The sequence below is a fragment of the Triticum dicoccoides genome, chromosome 4B (assembly GCF_002162155.2).
Source record: "Triticum dicoccoides isolate Atlit2015 ecotype Zavitan chromosome 4B, WEW_v2.0, whole genome shotgun sequence".
NCBI lineage: Eukaryota > Viridiplantae > Streptophyta > Magnoliopsida > Poales > Poaceae > Triticum > Triticum dicoccoides.
In genome coordinates, this window is record NC_041387.1 from 348,325,129 (window position 1) to 348,343,455 (window position 18,327).

Sequence of the window (18,327 nt, forward strand, 5' to 3'; positions counted from 1 at the left end):
CTTGAGACTTGATAGCTGTCCTTGTCGTATATTTCAACCCATGACTCAATGGCCCACTTGGCCACTCGCCCTGTGGCTTCCCTATTTTGAATTATATCACCTAAAGGAGCAGAACTGATCACAGTAATGGAATTACCAAGAAAATACTGCTTCAATTTGCGACTGGCCATAACAACCCATACACTAGTTTCTGCCAATGCGGGTATCCTTGCTTTGACTCAATCAAAACCTCACTGACATAATAAACCAGTCTTTGTACTGGATATTCCTTGCCCGGTTCTTTCATTTCCACCACAACTGCAATGCTGACAGCGCTGCTATTTGCTGCCACACATAAGAGAAAAGGTTCCTTCTAAATGGGAGCTGCGAGAACCGGCGGCTCGGTGAGTTGCTTCTTAAGCGCTTCGAACGCCTCATTAGTAGCATCACTCCAAACAAAATTATCGATTTTCTTCATCATCTGGTACAGAGGAATAGCCTTCTCTCCCAGGCGGCTTATAAACCGGCTTAAAGCTGCAATCTGACCCGCCAGGCGTTGAACATTGATACCTCCATTTTGCATCATGCTTTTATATCATTATTTATTGCAATATGGGTTGTTACTACACATTATGTCACAATACTTATGCCTTTTCTCCCTTATTTTACAAGGTTCACACAAAGAGGAAGAATGCCGGCAGCTGGAATTCTGGGCTGGAAAAGGAGCAAACATTAGAGACCTATTTTGCACAACTCCAAAAGTCCTCAAACTCCAAGAAAGTCAGTTTTGGAATATATTAAAAATATTGGGTGAAGAAAGCAACAGAGGAGGGCCACCCACCAACCACGAGGGTGGAGGGCGCGCCGTACCACCTGGGCGCGCCCCCTGCCTCGTGGGCCAGTCGGTTGGCCCCTGATGCCCATCTTCTGCTATATGGTGTCTTTTGCGCTAGAAAAAATCATAAGGAAGCTTTCGGGACAAAGCACCGTCGTCTCGAGGCGGAACCTTGGCGGAACCAATCTAGGGCTCCGGCGGAGCTGTTCTGCCGGGGAAATATCCCTCCGGGAGGGGGAAATCATCGCCATCGTCATCACCATCAATCCTCTCATCGAGAAGGAGTCAATCTCCATCAACATCTTCACCAACAGCATCTCCTCTCAAACCCTAGTTCATCTCTTGTATCCGATCTTTGTCTCAAAACCTCAGATTGGTACCTGTGGGTTGCTAGTAGTGTTGATTACTCCTTGTAGTTGATGCTAGTTGGTTTATTCGGTGGAAGATCATATGTTCAGATCCTTTATGCATATTAATATCCCTCTTATTATGAACATCAATATGATTTGTGAGTAGTTACGTTTGTTCCTGAGGACATGGGAGAAGTCCTGTTATAAGTAGTCATGTCAATTTGGTATTCATTCGATATTTTGATGAGATGCACTACTGGAAACAGGGAATTTTCCATCAGCCAGCTCTTTGCCATCTGCCAGCTGATGGCAAAGAACCTCTTTGCCATCTGCTTATAAAAAACAGATGGCAAAGAACTGACAAACGGCAAAGAACATGGTTGCCATCAGCCAATTCTTTGCCATCTGCTAGTGGATGACAAATAATCTTTGCCATCTGCCAGTAGATGGCAAAGAGGTTGGCAAATCATGTGGCCGTCAAGGGTGTAACTGCGTACCAGCCCCACCTCTTTGCCATCAGCCAGCAGACGGCAAAAATTCTTTGCCATCTGCTGGCAGATGGCAAAGAGATGGGATTATTTTTTACAGGTAAAAAAACTATCGGGTTATCCCCTCCCTCTCTCCCCACCCATCCAGGTAAAAAAACTTTGCATCTCATCCACACACCGAACAGCCCCGTCGATGGCGCCGGCCCCGTCGCTCCCCCGCCCTGTCACCGGCCGCGTCACTCCCCCGCCCCATCGCCGGCCCTCCCCCGCCCCGTCGCCGGCCCTCCCCCGCCACCCTGTCGCCGGCCCCGTCGCTCCCTGCTGCAGGCGCCGCCGCCGCCGCCATGTCCAAGTCGGGAGCCCTGGATCTCGCATCGGGCCTTGGCGGGAAGATCGACAAGGAACAAGTCAAATCCGCGGTCGACGAGTATGTCTCTCTCTCTCCCTCCCTTGCCGTTGGCTTGATCCATTCCTGCAAAACTTGTTTTTTCAATATTCCGCGGCACTCGTCATCCGCAGTGGGGCGGCGATGGTTTGGATGCGGGGAGGAGCTGGGCGGGCATGGCGTCATGCACGGCGTGGTGGGCGCCTGGGCGGTGCTGCGTGTGCTGCAAAGTGGCGGCGCCATGTCGCTGGGAACGGCGTGTAACAGGGCCGGCCGGCTTGCCATATACAGGAGCCGTGGCTAGAGCTCGGGCCGATGAAACAATCACCGGCCACTTTGAGCCAGTACAAGCCCCATGGCCACGAGCAGCAGCGCGCACGCTCAGAGATAGGATGAAGGGTACTTTTGGCATGGTAGAAAAAATTGACAGCTCCATCCACCGTTGACTAACAGAACATGTTTGACAATAGACGGTAGTGCTATCTTGGTATGAAAAATCTGAACTTGAGTGCTATTTTGGCACTTCGGTTTTTCATAGTGGTATTTTGGCACTTGGGGTTTCCACCAGTGGTATTGTGGCTATTCTCTCCTGAGAAAAAGATAGTTCCAGATTTCACAAAAGTCCATTTTACAAATATCTTCGTAACTGAACTGACCATAATCATTAGGTGTATAGAGGATTTTATGGTTTCTATTTTATAAATAATGAATGTAACAACACTAGCGATCTTTCAATTTTGTCGAGTAAATCACGTAAGATAGAAGTGTGCCTATTTGTATCACATATTGGAGTGAAGTGCTGTCACTACCAAGTATCAAATGCGGCTTAGGTTCAGATAAGCTTTTCCCAAAATTAAAATACTACCAAGGGATCACTCCTTGGCATTTATTTTGTATTTTTTATTTATAACACATCTCATGCCTTGCAGGATCGACTTCCTTCTAAATAGTGAAATTGCTTCTGTTGTTCAAGTGAGAGAAACATGCAGGTATCTTGATGATCCACTAAATTATTTTTGGTAAAAGTTTGCTTCACATCCATTGTGTAATATGAAGAGAAATCATGGTGTTTTTCCTTTCGTCGTGTGCAAAATTGTTTCCCGTCCATTACTTAATTTGTAGATGAATAATAGGGTACTTATTATTTGCGTGCATGGATTTCATTCAAATAGAATTTTCAAAGATAAATTAAATGCCATACCTTACTAAACTCAGATTAGCGCATCCAGCAGAGAAAAGTTGTGTACTTATTCCTAACAGTACCAAATAATTTAAATTCTGAATGGTTTTCGTCAGCAACTATTGTGAGTTGTCTTTGCAATTCCACATAGTAATTAGTTATAACTAGTCGGCAACCCGCGCATTTGCACGGGCTAGTCTACAATTTACTTATTTTAAATGAGTACATAATGAAATATAAATGTACATACTATAGAAAGTCCCTCATTTATTTTTGTCAAAGTACTTGACCGGCTGAAAAGTAAAACCAAATTCTAATAGTCAGCTCATGAGCAGAAACATTTGTCCTTATAGTTCAATAGCAACATATTTATTAAGAAATATGGTCTCGGGGGAAATAATTCATTCGTGTTAGTATTGATTCATACTTGTAGCATCCAAAAATTAATTGGTCTTACCTTTGCTTTCTATCAACAGTCCCGTTGTTAATTTCTATTAAATTCATTTTGTGGCTTTGTTTTTCCCCTTCAATATCATGCAGAAAATACAACATTTTGCAACTTCAGTAAGAAAAGAAAGAACACATTACTTTAATTATGCCCTCTTTGCTGATATCTAAGCAATATTTAATGCATATTGTATATATCCATCTTATATAAACAACCTCATGACAAAGATCTGGCAAAAGGTATTGATCCTAGGCCGAGCCTTGTGTAGGAAATTGGAACATCACCTTCTAGGCTCTAAACCATCGCTTGATGCATCTGGACACTTCTAATGTTGCAAATAAGGACACTGAAAACAACTGACTGATGGGCATCTTGCCATACAACTTTGTTTCCATCTACACCAAGGTAAAATCAGATAGAGTCATACCACTAAAAAAATCAGGTCAGGTCGTCATCATGGTGGCAAAGCTGTTGTACATGTTAGTAACTATAGAGGGAAACTACATTAGAATTCTGATAGGTTCAATTCTGATAGGTCAGGTCTGGTCTAGTCTGCTGCCGCGACGTCCGACGCGATCGCATGGGCGTTGATGATGTCTGGTCAAATCATCTTTTGTTAAGAGAGGGATTAAGCGGGTCGTTGGGGACATGTAAAAAACAAAAATAATCAATCAATGGCACCGCATGGTCCTCTGCCGTTGCAATTTGTCGTTCAGTGTTGCAGAACAGACTGAGCAAGCCGATGGGATAATAGATCGATGAAAAATCGTCCAGTTTTGCAATTAGTTCTTCCTAATCCATTTTTCCTGTAAAGAATCAAAACACATGGAGAGGCCAAGATCTGTCTTGCCTTCTCATAACAGCAATCAATCGGAGGAGGATCCGGCAGGCTTGACTTGCCACCGGTTGAACTTGCCGCCACCAGATCGAGGAAAAGGTGTGATTGGAGATATTTTTCACATTGGTAGCAAATAGGAGGAAAACTACGCAACACACAAAGAGGGAGAGATCGGAGTCTCATTGTCGAGGATAATCTGCTGGTTAGAAGTTTTTTTGACGGCGTTAACAGTTTTCCTGGGGTTAACCGTTTCTGTGTTTTTTTAGATTTGTTTTTTGTTATAAAATTGTATGATTTTCTTTTCAAGGAGGTACTGGAACATGCTGTTCTGGTGTACATAAAAGTTTTTAGCCGAGACGCACATATATAGATTGACACGGGAGTTTTTTCCTCTTCTGTTTTAACAACCATCTAAATCTTTTTTTCTAGGATTTTATGAGTCGATCTACACCGTAATAATTCGGTCCCACCAGATTAACGGCTCGTAACATCTGATTAACGTGGGAATTTACGGGAAGTCAAGAATTAGTATAGGTATAGATATAGATGTCATACGTCGCACCATTTCTTTTGGTGCCTCTATTTTTGGTGAGGTCGTGAAGAAATGAAAGCTATCATTTGTCATATTACCAAAGTATGCTTTTACCCGAACAGTACTTCCTTCGTCATATATCATCTTACTAGCCACAACAATAGCAGCTCCAATACAATTACTCTTATGCTCTATACAATAATATATCCTAAATGCATGGACCATATTATTCACAAAAAGTTTGGCATTTAGAATTACGAACATCACATTTTACAGTGATATAAGGATAGATTTAAGTGGATCAGTCGCACTTGTTTTGTTCTGGGGTTAAGGATAGCAAGGATATTCTATCAGAGAACAGTGTTGTTATTGGTAGAAAATATGAGGTAGCCACTCAAATTTTATTTAGATCATTGCAAGGAAAACACGTCATTTCCCCTTCTATTGATAGTTTCTCGAATTGTGGTGAGTATCTGATAATCCTGTTTCTGTATCTACAGTTCTACACGGTAGTAGTTGTAGATAGCCATATTCATTTCGCTAGAGATAATTGGTGGCCGTATGCATCGTTCTGATGCAGAGGCCGGGGTTATACCCTTTTTCTAAAAAAAATCGCTAGAGATAACACAGTGATAAACAAACTGGGAGAGCACATGGCAGACACTATTTTTTTCCTTATAAATGTACACTACTATGGATGATGTTGCATATTGACTATCATATATTTCTATTATGATATTTGTTAGTCATTATAAAGACATCGATTGAAAGCTCCTAGGATATACTAATGTCGATGGGATCAAACATGTCTTGCCTACATGCCATATAATACAATTTCATACCACACGTCCTGCATCTTTAACAAGTATGCGCTCTCGCCATTAATTTTTGGAGTGCAATTTGACTCTGTTAGATGCCCTGGATATCCCATATTTGATCAAAAGGGATTCCGTCCAGTTTGCACAGAACCATAATCTGCCCCGGAATCAATTTCTGGTATAAAAATGCTACTTTATGTCTCAATTAACAATACATTTATTGGCTTCTTCTAACTTTCTTCTTTCCCATTTTACAGATTTGCTTAAGATCACGTAAGCTTGGGTTGATGGAGTGCTTGTATTTAGTTTTTGTTTTGACCTTGTGAAACTTGCTACCTATGGATGAAACTGTGTAATATTGTTGAAACTATGTATATGTACGGATGAAACTTGCTACTATTGGTAACATGTGTTGGATATATATGTGTTCATGACTATTGGTAATATGTGTTGAATATGCTATATTGGTCATATAAATATATTTGTGTTTGATTTTCTGTGAAAATGAATTGATATAAGAAAAAACAAAATTAAATGGGGCAATATAGTCACTTTGCCATCTGCTGGCAGATGGCAAAGGGCTTTGCCATCAGCTGGCAGATGGCAAAGAGGCCACGTGTTATCTACATGTAAAATTTGGGTTGGCTTATTTGGTCTCTTTGCCATCTGCCAGCAGATGGCAAAGCTCTTTGCCATCTGCTGGCAGACGGCAAAGCATGCAGCCTTTGCCATCTGCTGGCAGACGGCAAAGAGCCTGCAGCCTTTGCCATCTGCCGGCAGACGACAAAGAGCATGCAGCCTTTGCCATCTGCTGGCAGACGGCAAAGTATGCCGTTAGCCTTCTAACTGGGCTAACCCCGTTAAGAGGCTTTGCCATCTGCCAGCTGATGGCAAAGGAACATGCTCTTTGCCTTTAGCCAGCAGACGGCAAAGAAGCCTTTACCGGCAGGGTTTCATACAAACTGTTTGCCATCTGCTGGCAGATGGCAAAGCCTTTGCCATCCGCCGACCATGCCTTTCCCATCTACCAAAGTGCCAGATTCCAGTAGTGATGTATGTTGTCTCTCCGCTAGTGGTGTTATGTGAATGTCAACTACATGACACTTCACCATGTTTAGGCCTAGGTGAAGGCACTGGTAAGTAATATGTAGATGATGGGTTGCTAGACTGACAGAAGATTAAACCCTAGTTTATGCATTGCTTCGTAAGGGGCTTATTTGGATCCATATGTTTCATGCTATGGTTAGGTTTACCTTAATTCTTCTTTCATAGTTGCACATGCTTGTGAGAGGGGTTAATCATAAGTGGGATGCTTGTCCAAGGAAGGGCAGTACCTAAGCACCGGTCCACCCACATATCAAATATCAAAGTAACGAACGTGAATCATATGAGCATGATGAAAACTAGCTTGACGATAATTCCCATGTGTCCTTGGGAGCGCTTTGCTTTATATAAGAGTTTGTCCAGGCTTGTCCTTTGCTACAAAAAGGATTGGGCCACCTTGCTGCACCTTAGTTACTTTTGTTACTTCTTACCCGTTATGAATTACCTTATCATAAAACTACCCGTTACCGATAATTTTAGTACTTGCAGAGAATACCTTACTGAAAACCGCTTGTCATTTCCTTCTGCTCCTAGTTGGGTTCGACACTCTTACTTATCGAAAGGACTATGATAGATCCCCTATACTTGTGGGTCATCAAGACTCTTTTCTGGCGCCTTTGCCGGGCAGTGAAGCGCCTTTGGTAGGTGGAATTTGGTAAGGAAATATTTATATAGTGTGCTGAAATTTACTGTCACTTGTTACTATCGAATATAATCCTTTGAGGGGCTTGTTCGGGGTTTGTTCACCCCAACAAGAAGAGGAAAGAGTTGCTCCTCAACCTACTGAACCTAATGAAAATATTTACTTTGAAATTCCTTCAGGTATGATAGAGAAACTGCTAGCTAATCCCTATATAGGAGATACAACATTACATCCCAATATGCAGCTAATCTATGTGGATGAACTTTGTGGATTATTTAAGCTTGTAGGTATGCCCAAGGATGCTATCAACAGGAAGGTCTTCCCTTTATCTTTGAAGGGAAAGGCAGGTTTAGGCTATGTGATGATATTAGATCATGGAACTACAACCGATTGAAATTGGAATTTCATCAGAAGTTTTATCCTATGCATCTGGTTAATCGTGATCGTAATTATATATATAATTTTTGGCCTCGCGAAGGAGAAAGTATCTCTCAAGCTTGGGGAGGCTTAAGTCAATGTTATATTCATGCCCCAATCATGAGCTCTCAAGAGAAACTATTATTCAAAAAAATTTATGCTTGATTTTCTCTCAATAATTACTCCATGCTTGATACTTCTTGTACTGGTTCTTTTATGATGAACTATTGAATTCAGATGAGATTTATTGGAAAGAATTAAATGCAACTCTGAAGATTGGGAACTCAATGAAGGTAAGGAGTAAGGTATAACACCTGAGTTTGATTGTGTTAAAACTTTTATGGATACTGTTGCTTTTCATGAATTTAGCACTAAATATGGACTTGACTCTGAGATAGTAGCTTCTTTCTGTGAATCATTTGCTACTCATGTTGATCTCCCTAAGGAGAAGTGGTTTAAATATCATCCTCCCATTGAATTTAAAGTAGTAGAACCTATTAAAGTGGAAGAAAAGACTGCTACTTATAATGTTGATCCTATTGTCCCTACTGCTTATATTGAGAAACCACCTTTCCCTGTTAGAATAAATGGTCATGCTAAAGCTTCAACTCTGTTTCGTTAGAGTAATGCTAGAACATCTACACCCCCAAATTAAAGTTGAATTTAGTATTGCTATGGTTAAAGATCTCTTGGTAGATAATATTGATGGTCATGTTATTTAATTCTGCGATGAAGCTGCTAGAATTGCTAGACCGGATACTAAAAATAAACATAGAAATGTTGTTGTCATGCATGTTGTTTCTATTAAAATAGGAGATCATTTTTATCATGGTTTTATGTGATATGGGTGCTAGTGCGATTGCAATACCTCATTCCTTATACAAGGAAATTATGCATGATATTGCACCTGTTCAAATAGTAGATATTGATGTTACAATTAAGCTTGCCAATAGAGATACTATTTCACCAATTGGGATTGTTATACATGTTGAAGTCTTGTGTGGGAAAATTAAATATCCTACTGATTTTCTTGTTCTTGGTTCCCCGCAAGATGACTTTTGTCCCATTATATTTGGTAGACCCTTCTTGAATACTGTTAATGCTAAGATAGACTGCGAAAAGGATATTGTTACTGTTGGTTTAGGGGATATGTCTCATGAATTTAATTTTGCTAAATTTCGTAGACAACCCCATGATAAAGAATTTTTGTGTAAAGATGAAATTATTGGTCTTGCTTCTATTGCCGTGCCTCCTAATGATCCTTTAGAACAATATTTGCTCGACCATGAAAATGATAAGGATGAATTGATCTCACAAAGAATTGTTACAGGTTATAGAATGGTAATTGATTTCCGATAATTAAATAAAGCTACTATAAAAGATCATTACCCACTACCTTTTATTGATCAAATGCTATAAAGACTATCCAAACGTACCCATTTTTTAGATGGTTATTCTAGTTTCTCTCAAATACCTGTGTCAAAACAGGATCAGGATAAGACCACTTTTACTTGCCCTTTCGGTACCTTTGCTTATAGACGTATGCCTTTTGGTTAATGTAATGCACCTGCTACCTTTCAAAGATGTATGACTGCTATATTCTCTGACTTTTGTGAAAAGATTGTTGAGGTTTTCATGGATGATTTCTCTGTGTAAGGAACTTCTTTTGATGATTGGTTTAGCTACCTTGATCGAGTCTTGTAGAGATGTGAATAAACTAATCTTATCATGAATTGGGAGAAGTGCCACTTTATGGTTAATGAAGTATTGTCATGGGGCATAAAATTTCTGAAAGAGGTATTGAAGTTGATAAAGCTAAAGTTGAGGCTATTGAAAAGATGTCGTGTCCTAAGGACATCAAAGGTATAAGAAGTTTCCTTGGTCATGCTGGTTTTTATAGGAGGTTTATTAAAGACTTCTCTAAAATTTCTAGGCCTCTGACTAATCTCTTACAAAAATATGTTCCTTTTGTCTTTGATGATGATTGTGTAGAAGCATTTGAAATACTTAAGAAATTCTTGATTTCTGCACCCATTGTTCAGCCACCTGATTGGAATTTACCCTTTGAAATTATGTGTGATGCTAGTAATTATGCTGTAGGTGTTGTTCTAGGCAAAGAGTTGATAAGAAATTAAATGTTATCCAATATGCTAGTAAAACTCTAGCCAGGGCCCAGAGAAATTATGCTACTACTGGAAAAGAATTTTTAGCAGTTGTGTTCGCTTGTGATAAGTTTAGACCTTATATTGTTGATTCCAAAGTAACTTTTCACACAGATCATGCTGCTATTAAATATCTTATGGAAAAGAAGGATGCTAAACCTAGACTTATTAGATGGGTTCTCTTGCTACAAGAATTTGATTTGCATAATATTGATAGAAAGGGAGCTGAGAACCCCATTGCAGACAACTTCTCTATGTTAGAAAATGTTCTTGATGACCCACTACCTATCGATGATAGCTTCCCTGATGAACAATTAGCTGTCATAAATGCTTCTCTTACTGCTCCATGGTATGCTTATTATGCTACTTACATTGTTGCTAAATTTATACCACGTAGTTTCACATACCAGCAAAAGAAAAAGTTTTTCTATGATTTAAGACATTACTTTTGGGATGACCCACACCTTTATAAAGAAGGAGTAGATGGTGTTATTAGACGTTGTGTACCTGAGCATGAATAGGAACATATCCTATGTAAGTGTCACTCCGAGGCATATGGAGGGCACCACGCTGGGGATAGAACTGCACATAAGGTATTGCAAACCAGTTTTTATTGGCCTACTCTCTTCAAAGATGCCCGTAAGTTTGTCTTGTCTTGCGATGAATGTCAAAGAATTGGTAATATTAGTGGACGTCAAGAAATGCCTATGAACTATTCACTTGGTATTGAACCATTTGATGTTTGGAGCATTGATTATATGGGACCTTTTCCTTCCTCTAATGTGTATACACATGTTTTAGTTGTTGTTGATTACGTTACTAAGTGGGTAGAAGCTATTCCAACTAGTAGTGTTGATCATAACACTTCTATTAAGATGCTTGAAGAAGTTATTTTTTTGAGGTTTGGAGTCCCTAGATATTTAATGACTGATGGTGGTTCACATTTTATTCATGGTGCTTTTCGTAAAATGCTTGCTAAGTATGTTCTTAATCATAGAATTGCATCTCCATACCATCCATAGTCTAGTGGTCAAGTAGAATTGAGTAATAGAGAGATTAAATTGATTTTGCAAAAGACTGTTAATAGATCTAGGAAGAATTGGTCCAAGAAAGATGATGATGCATTATGGGCCTATAGAACTGCATATAAAAATCCTATGGGTATGTCTCCATATAAAATGGCTTATGGAAAAGCATGTCACATACCTCTTGAACTAGAACATAAGGCATAATGGGCTATTAAAGTGCTCAATTAAGATTTCAAACTTGCCGGTGAGAAGAGGTTATTTGACATTAGCTCACTTGATGAATGGAAGACCCAGGCCTACGAGAATGCCAAATAGTTTAAAGAAAAAATTAAAAGATGGCATGACAAGAGGATACAAAAGCGTGAGTTTAATGTAGGGGATTATGTTTGATATACAACTCTTGTTTAAGATTTTTTGTAGGAAAACTCTCTCTAAATGGGAAGGTCCTTACATTTTCGAGGAAGTCTATCGTTCCTGTGCCATAAAAATCAACAATGTCGAAGGCACAAATCCGAAGGTGGTGAACGGTCAAATAATCAAACATTATATCTCAGGTAACCCCATAAATGTTTTAACCAATGTTATTGACACCGTAACCCTGGAGGAGTACATAAGGGACACATTCCAGAATGTTTCAGACTTCGAAAAGGAATAGGTATGTGGTACGGTAAGTAAACTGACTCCAAAACTGCTCAAATAGCAATTTTTCTCTGTTTTGGAATATTTAAAAAATTAGGAAAATAAGAAGTAGTCCGAAGGAGACACGAGGCATCCACGAGTGTGGAGGGCGCGCCCTACCCCCTGGGCGCATGCCCCTGGCTTGTGGACACCTCGTGTGCCCTCTGGACTCCGTTTTCTTGCACGATGCTTCTTTTGGCCAGTAAAAATTCATTACATAATCTCCCGAAGGTTTTGACCACCGTGCCACAACAAAATCCTCTGCTTTTGTTTCAAGCTGTTTTTCTGACAGATCTAGATCACCATGACATCTTCAAGCGCCCCAAGGACAAGTTTTTCGAGAAGTTCATCAACCCTTACCTCGCGGAGGTGCTGCAACACCCTCAAACCATTGAGATGCGTGAGGGGGTGCTGCACATCCACGATGTTCAGGGACCAAGGAGGACCGGAAGCGTGGAGACAAGACCCGAAGCAATGAAGGAACAAGTTTGCAAGTGCCAAGGGATGGTGGAACATGGACTCAACGCCAGCCACATGATGATTGTGGAGTTTACCAACAACCACAAGCTGGATGCCAAGAACATTGGGGAGACCATCTTCAAGCTTCACGATAAAATCGAGCACATCCAAGCCCAGATCTATGACCTGCAAAACCAAAACTATGAGTATGAATATAGATTCAAGAGGATGAGTTTGGCTGCAGATTTGAGGATCCCGGAGACTCGATCATCCTTCTATGATGGTGAGCCTATGCCTTGGAAGATGGACGACAAGCCTACATCATCAACAACTCCATCATCACCACCTCCGAAGAAAGATACATAAATACATGGGTATGGGCACTCCCCTTGGCCACTGCCATGCTTGGGGGAGGTGCCCCGGTATCGTATCACCATCACACTTCTATCTTTACCGTTTTTCTTAGTTTGATCCTTTTGGTTATATCTTGATCTAGTAGAATAATGTTTTAGTATGGTCTAGCTTTGAGTTTTGTGTTGATCCCTATCGATGTAATTGAGTCAGTGAGCTATGTAAAATAAATATTAGTTTTGAGTCAAGGGCTTTTGCTATCTTGCTATGATCTTGAGGGAATAAAAAGAAAGAATAAAAAGAAATAAAAAGATCATATTGATCTTATGGAGAGTAATGACTTCACATAAAGAGTATGATGAACAAAAGTTGTTGGGAGTTGACAAACATAGTTTTGGTCATCATTGCAATTAATAGGAAGTAATAAAGAAAGAGAGGTTTTCACACATAAATATACTATCTTGGACATCTTTTATGATCGTGAGCACTCATTAAAATATGACATGCTAAAGAGTTGATGTTGGACAAGGAAGACAACGTAATGAGTTATGTTTGCTTATATCCGAAAAGTTATATTGTCATGGATTATCCAACATGTTGAGTTTGCCTTTCCCCCTCATGCTAGCCGAATTCTTTGCACCAAGTAGAGATACTACTTGTGCTTCCAAACGTCCCTAAACCCAGTTTTGCCATGAGAGTCCACCATACCTACCTATGGATTGAGTAAGATCCTTCAAGTAAGTTGTCAACGGTGCAAGCAATAAAAATTGCCCTCTAAATATGTATGATCTATTAGTGTGGATAAAATAAGCTTTATACGAGCTTATGATATGGAAGAAATAAAAGTGACAGACTGCATAATAAAGGTCCTTATCACAAGTGGCAATATAAAGTGACCTTCTTTTGCATTAAGATTTTGTGCATCCCACCATAAAAGCGCATGGCAACCTATGCTTCCCTCTGCGAAGGGCCTATCTTTTATTTTCACCTTCTACCCTAATACAAGAGTCATGGTGATCTTCACCTTTCCTCTTTACACTTATCCTTTGGCAAGCACTGTGTTGGAAAGATCCTGATATATATATCCAATTGGATGTAGGTTTTCATAAGGAATTATTGTTGACATTACCCTTGAGATAAAAGGTTGGGAGGCAAAACTATAAGCCCCTATCTTTCTCTGAGTCCGATTGAAACTTCATACCCATAAGTATCACATAAGTGTTAGCAATTGTGAAAGACTAAATGATAGTTGAGTATGTGGACTTGCTGAAAATCTCTTATATTGACTCTTTCCGATGTTATGATAAATTGCAATTGCTATGACTGACATTATAGTTTGCTAGTTTTCAATGAAGTTTCTGATTCATACTTTACATTGTGAATAGATTGTTACTTTAGCATAAGAAATCATATGACAACATATATGTTGATATTCTAAGAATGATCATGATGTCCTCATGTCCCTATTTTATTTTATCGACACCTCTATCTCTAAACATGCGGACATATTTTTCGATATCGGCTTTCGCTTGAGGAAAAGCAAGTTCTAAGCTTGGGGGAGTTGATACGTCCATTTTGCATCATGCTTTTATATCAATATTTATTTCAATATGGGTTGTTACTACACATTATGTCACAATACTTATGCCTTTTCTCCCTTATTTTACAAGGTTTACATGAAGAGGGAGAATGCCGACAGCTGGAATTCTGGGCTGGAAAAGGAGCAAATATTAGAGACCTATTTTGCACAAATCCAAAAGTCCTGAAACTCCAAAAAGTCAGTTTTTTGGAATATATTAAAAATATTAGGCGAAAAAACCACCAGAGGGGGCCACCCACCAGCAACGAGGGTGGAAGGCGCGCCCCTTGCCTCGTGGGCCACCTGGCAGGCCCCCGATGCCCATCTTCTGCTATATGGTATATTTTGCCCTCGAAAAAGTCATAAGGAATCTTTTGGGATGAAGCGCTGCCGTCTCGAGGCAAAACCTTGGCGGAACCAATCTACGGCTCCGCGGAGCTGTTCTGCCGGGGAAATATCCCTCCGGGAGGGGAAAAATCATCGCCTTCGTCACCACCATCGATCCTCTCATCGAGAGGGGGTCAATCTCCATCAACATCTTCACCAGCACCATCTCCTCTGAAACCCTGGTTCATCTCTTATATCCGATCTTTTTCTCAAAACCTCATATGGGTACCTGTGGGTTGCTAGTAGTGTTGATTACTCCTTGTAGTTGATGGTAGTTGGTTTATTCGGTGGAAGATCATATGTTCAGATCCATTATGCATATTAATACCCCTCTGATTATGAACATGAATATGATTAGTGAGTAGTTACGTTTGTTCCTGAGGACATGGGAGTCCTGTTATAAGTAGTCATGTGAATTTGGTTTTCGTTCGATATTTTGTTGAGATGTATGTTGTCTCTCCTCTAGTGGTGTTATGTGAACGTCGACTACATGACACTTCACCATGTTTGGGCCTAGGGGAAGGCATTGGGAAGTAATAACTAGATGATGGGTTGCTAGAGTGACAGAAGCTTAAACCCTAGTTTATGCGTTGCTTCGTAAGGGGCTGATTTGGATCCATTTGTTTCATGCTATGGTTAGGTTTATCTTAATTCTTCTTTCGTAGTTGCGGATTCTTGCAAGAGGGGTTAATCATAAGTGGGATTCTTGTCCAAGGAAGGGCAGTACCCAAGCACCGGTCCACCCACATGTCAAATTATCAAAGTAACGAATGTGAATCATATGAGCATGATGAAAACTAGCTTGACGATATATAATTCCCATGTGTCCTCGGGAGCGCTTTGCTTTATATAAGTGTTTGTCCAGGCTTGTCCTTTGCTACAAAAAGGATTGGTCCACCTTGCTGCACCTTACTTACTTTTGTTACTTGTTACCCATTACAAATTACCTTATCACAAAACTATCTGTTACCGATAATTTCAGTGCTTGCAGGGAATACCTTACAGAAAAACGCTTGTCATTTCCTTCTACTCCTTGTTGGCTTTGACACTCTTACTTATCGAAAGGACTATGATAGATCACCTATACTTGTGGGTCATCAAACATCATTGACACACGCCAGTTTAGCCAGTGAGGTAATAACCTTGATTTTCTCCGAGTTAGCTTCAATGCCTCTCTCAGAGACCAAAAACCCTAAAAGCTTTCCTGCAGGCACACCAAAAAGACACTTGGCCTGGTTAAGCATCATCTTGTAGAACCGGAGATTATCAAAGGTCTCTTTCAGATCCTCCAACAGAGTCTCCTTTCTAGATTTCACAACAATATCATCCACATAGGCATGAACATTGCACCCAATCTGACTATGAAAGCAGTTTTGCACACAGCGCTGATAACTCGCCTGGGCACTCAGCACTCTTCAACCCAAAAGGCATAGACACATAGCAGAAAGCTCCAAAAGGCGTGATGAAAGCCTCCTCTATTGGTCTTTGACTGCCATCTTGATCTGATGGTATCTAGAATAAGCATCCCAAAAACACAAATGCTCACAACCCGTCGTAGCATCTGTGATCTGATCAATACAAGGGAGGGAAAAGGGATGAGCTGGGCAGACTTTATTAAAGTCTATGTAATCCACACACATTCACCAAGTACCATTCTTCTTAAGTACCAACACTCAGGGTGGAACCCTTCAACGATGAACCCAGTTGCTAAGAGCCAGGCCACCTCTTCTCCAATGGCCTTGCGTCTCTCTTCATTAAAACGACGAAGGAATTGCTTGAACGTTTTAAACATGGGATCAATATTGAGAGTGTGCTCAGTAAGTTCCCTCGGTACACCTGGCATGTCTGAAGGTTTCCATGCAAAGATGTCCCTGTTCTCATGGATGAACTCAATGAGCGTGCTTTCCTATTTTGGATCCATATTGGCACCAATGGTGAACTGCTTAGATGTGTCGCCAGGGACAAAGTCAACCTGTTTGGTGTCATCTGCCAACTTAAACTTTAGCAACATGTCATGCTCTATTGTTGGTTTCTTCAAGGGGGTCATATCCGCCGGGTCAACATTGTCTTTACAAAACTTTAGCTCCTTTGTTGAACTAACAGACACAACATAAGCAGCATCGCCTTCTTCACATTCTAGAGCTATTTTCCTGTCACCATGTACTGTGATGGTACCCTTGCGACCTGGCATCCTAAGCTGCAAATACACATAATAAGGTCGTGCCATGAATTTGGAGTAAGCCGGCCGTCCAAACAGAGCATGATAGGGGCTTCAGATCTTGGCCACTTCAAAGGTTAATCTGGCACCTTAGTAATTATGCTCATTGCCAAAATCCAGTTCCAAAGCAATCTTACCAACTGGGTAGGCATGAAAAACCGTAGAGGATGGCTTAAGATCCTTGTCAGTTAGATTCATCCAGTGAAAAGTATCATCATAAAGGATGTTGATATTGCTGCCTCCATCCATGAGCACCTTAGTGAACTTGTGACCTCGAACCAGAGGTGCCACCACCAAAGCTAGCTGACCGGGATTATCCACCTAGAGCAGGTGATCCTCACGGCTCCATACGAATGGCTGCTTTGAGAATCATAAGTAGCGGGGTATGGCCAGCTCAACCGCACTCACCGCTTGCTTATGAACTTTTTGGTCTCACTTGCATAAGCTAGTAGTAAAAACATGATACTGTCCACTACTCAGTTGCTTCAGGTTGCTCTGATACCCTGATTGTTACTGCCGATTTCCCTGATTAGGTTGCTGGTTAAAGCTGCCTTGATTGCCCTGACCTTGAAAACCAGAATTGAACCGCCGCCTCCAAAGCCGGACCCGTGGGAACCGGAGGCTGACCCGCCGTGCGGGACATTACCGTTGTTGTGATCCTGGTGAGAGTTATAATTCCTATACTCCCTCATGATACTGCATTCTTTCCACAGGTGGGTTGATGTCCTATTGGGACGCGTATGTTTTGGACAAGGTTGGTTCTATATCACCTCTAAATTGAACTTCTGCCCTCCAGACTGGGGCCGGAATTGTCCCATGCAACCATGATCACCGGACTGTGCATTAGTGTTAGCCACAAAATCTGATCCACCATCAGTGTGCTTGCGCTTACCATTATTACCGTGAGTCTGACCCGCTGTATTCAGTTGCTGCCCCTTGCCATTGTTCTTCCCTTTACCAGACTTCTTCTCATCTTAATCGGGATCCTTAGTATTGTCTGAGTCGGCGTATTTAATAAGAGCTGCCATGAGATCTCCCATGTCATTGCAATGACATTTAAGCCGCCCGAGCTTCTGTTTAAGGGTAATAAATCGGCAATTCTTCTCCAGAATTAAAATAGCAGAACCAGCATTGATACTATCTGATGAGTGGATAATAGCTGAGACCCGGCGAACCCAGTGGGAAGTTGACTAATCCTCACACTGGATGCAAGTGTCTAGATCGATGATCGACATAGGCTGCTTACATGTATCCTTGAAATTCTGAACGAACCGTGTCTTCAATTCAGTCCACAAGTTGATGGAATTAGCAGGCAATCCCTTTAGCTAGGTGTGAGCAGGCGCATTCAATATCATGGTGAAGTATTTGGCGCACACAACATCATTAACATTCAACATCTCCATGGCCAGCTCGTAGCTCTCGATCCGAGCATCCGGAGGCTGATCCGT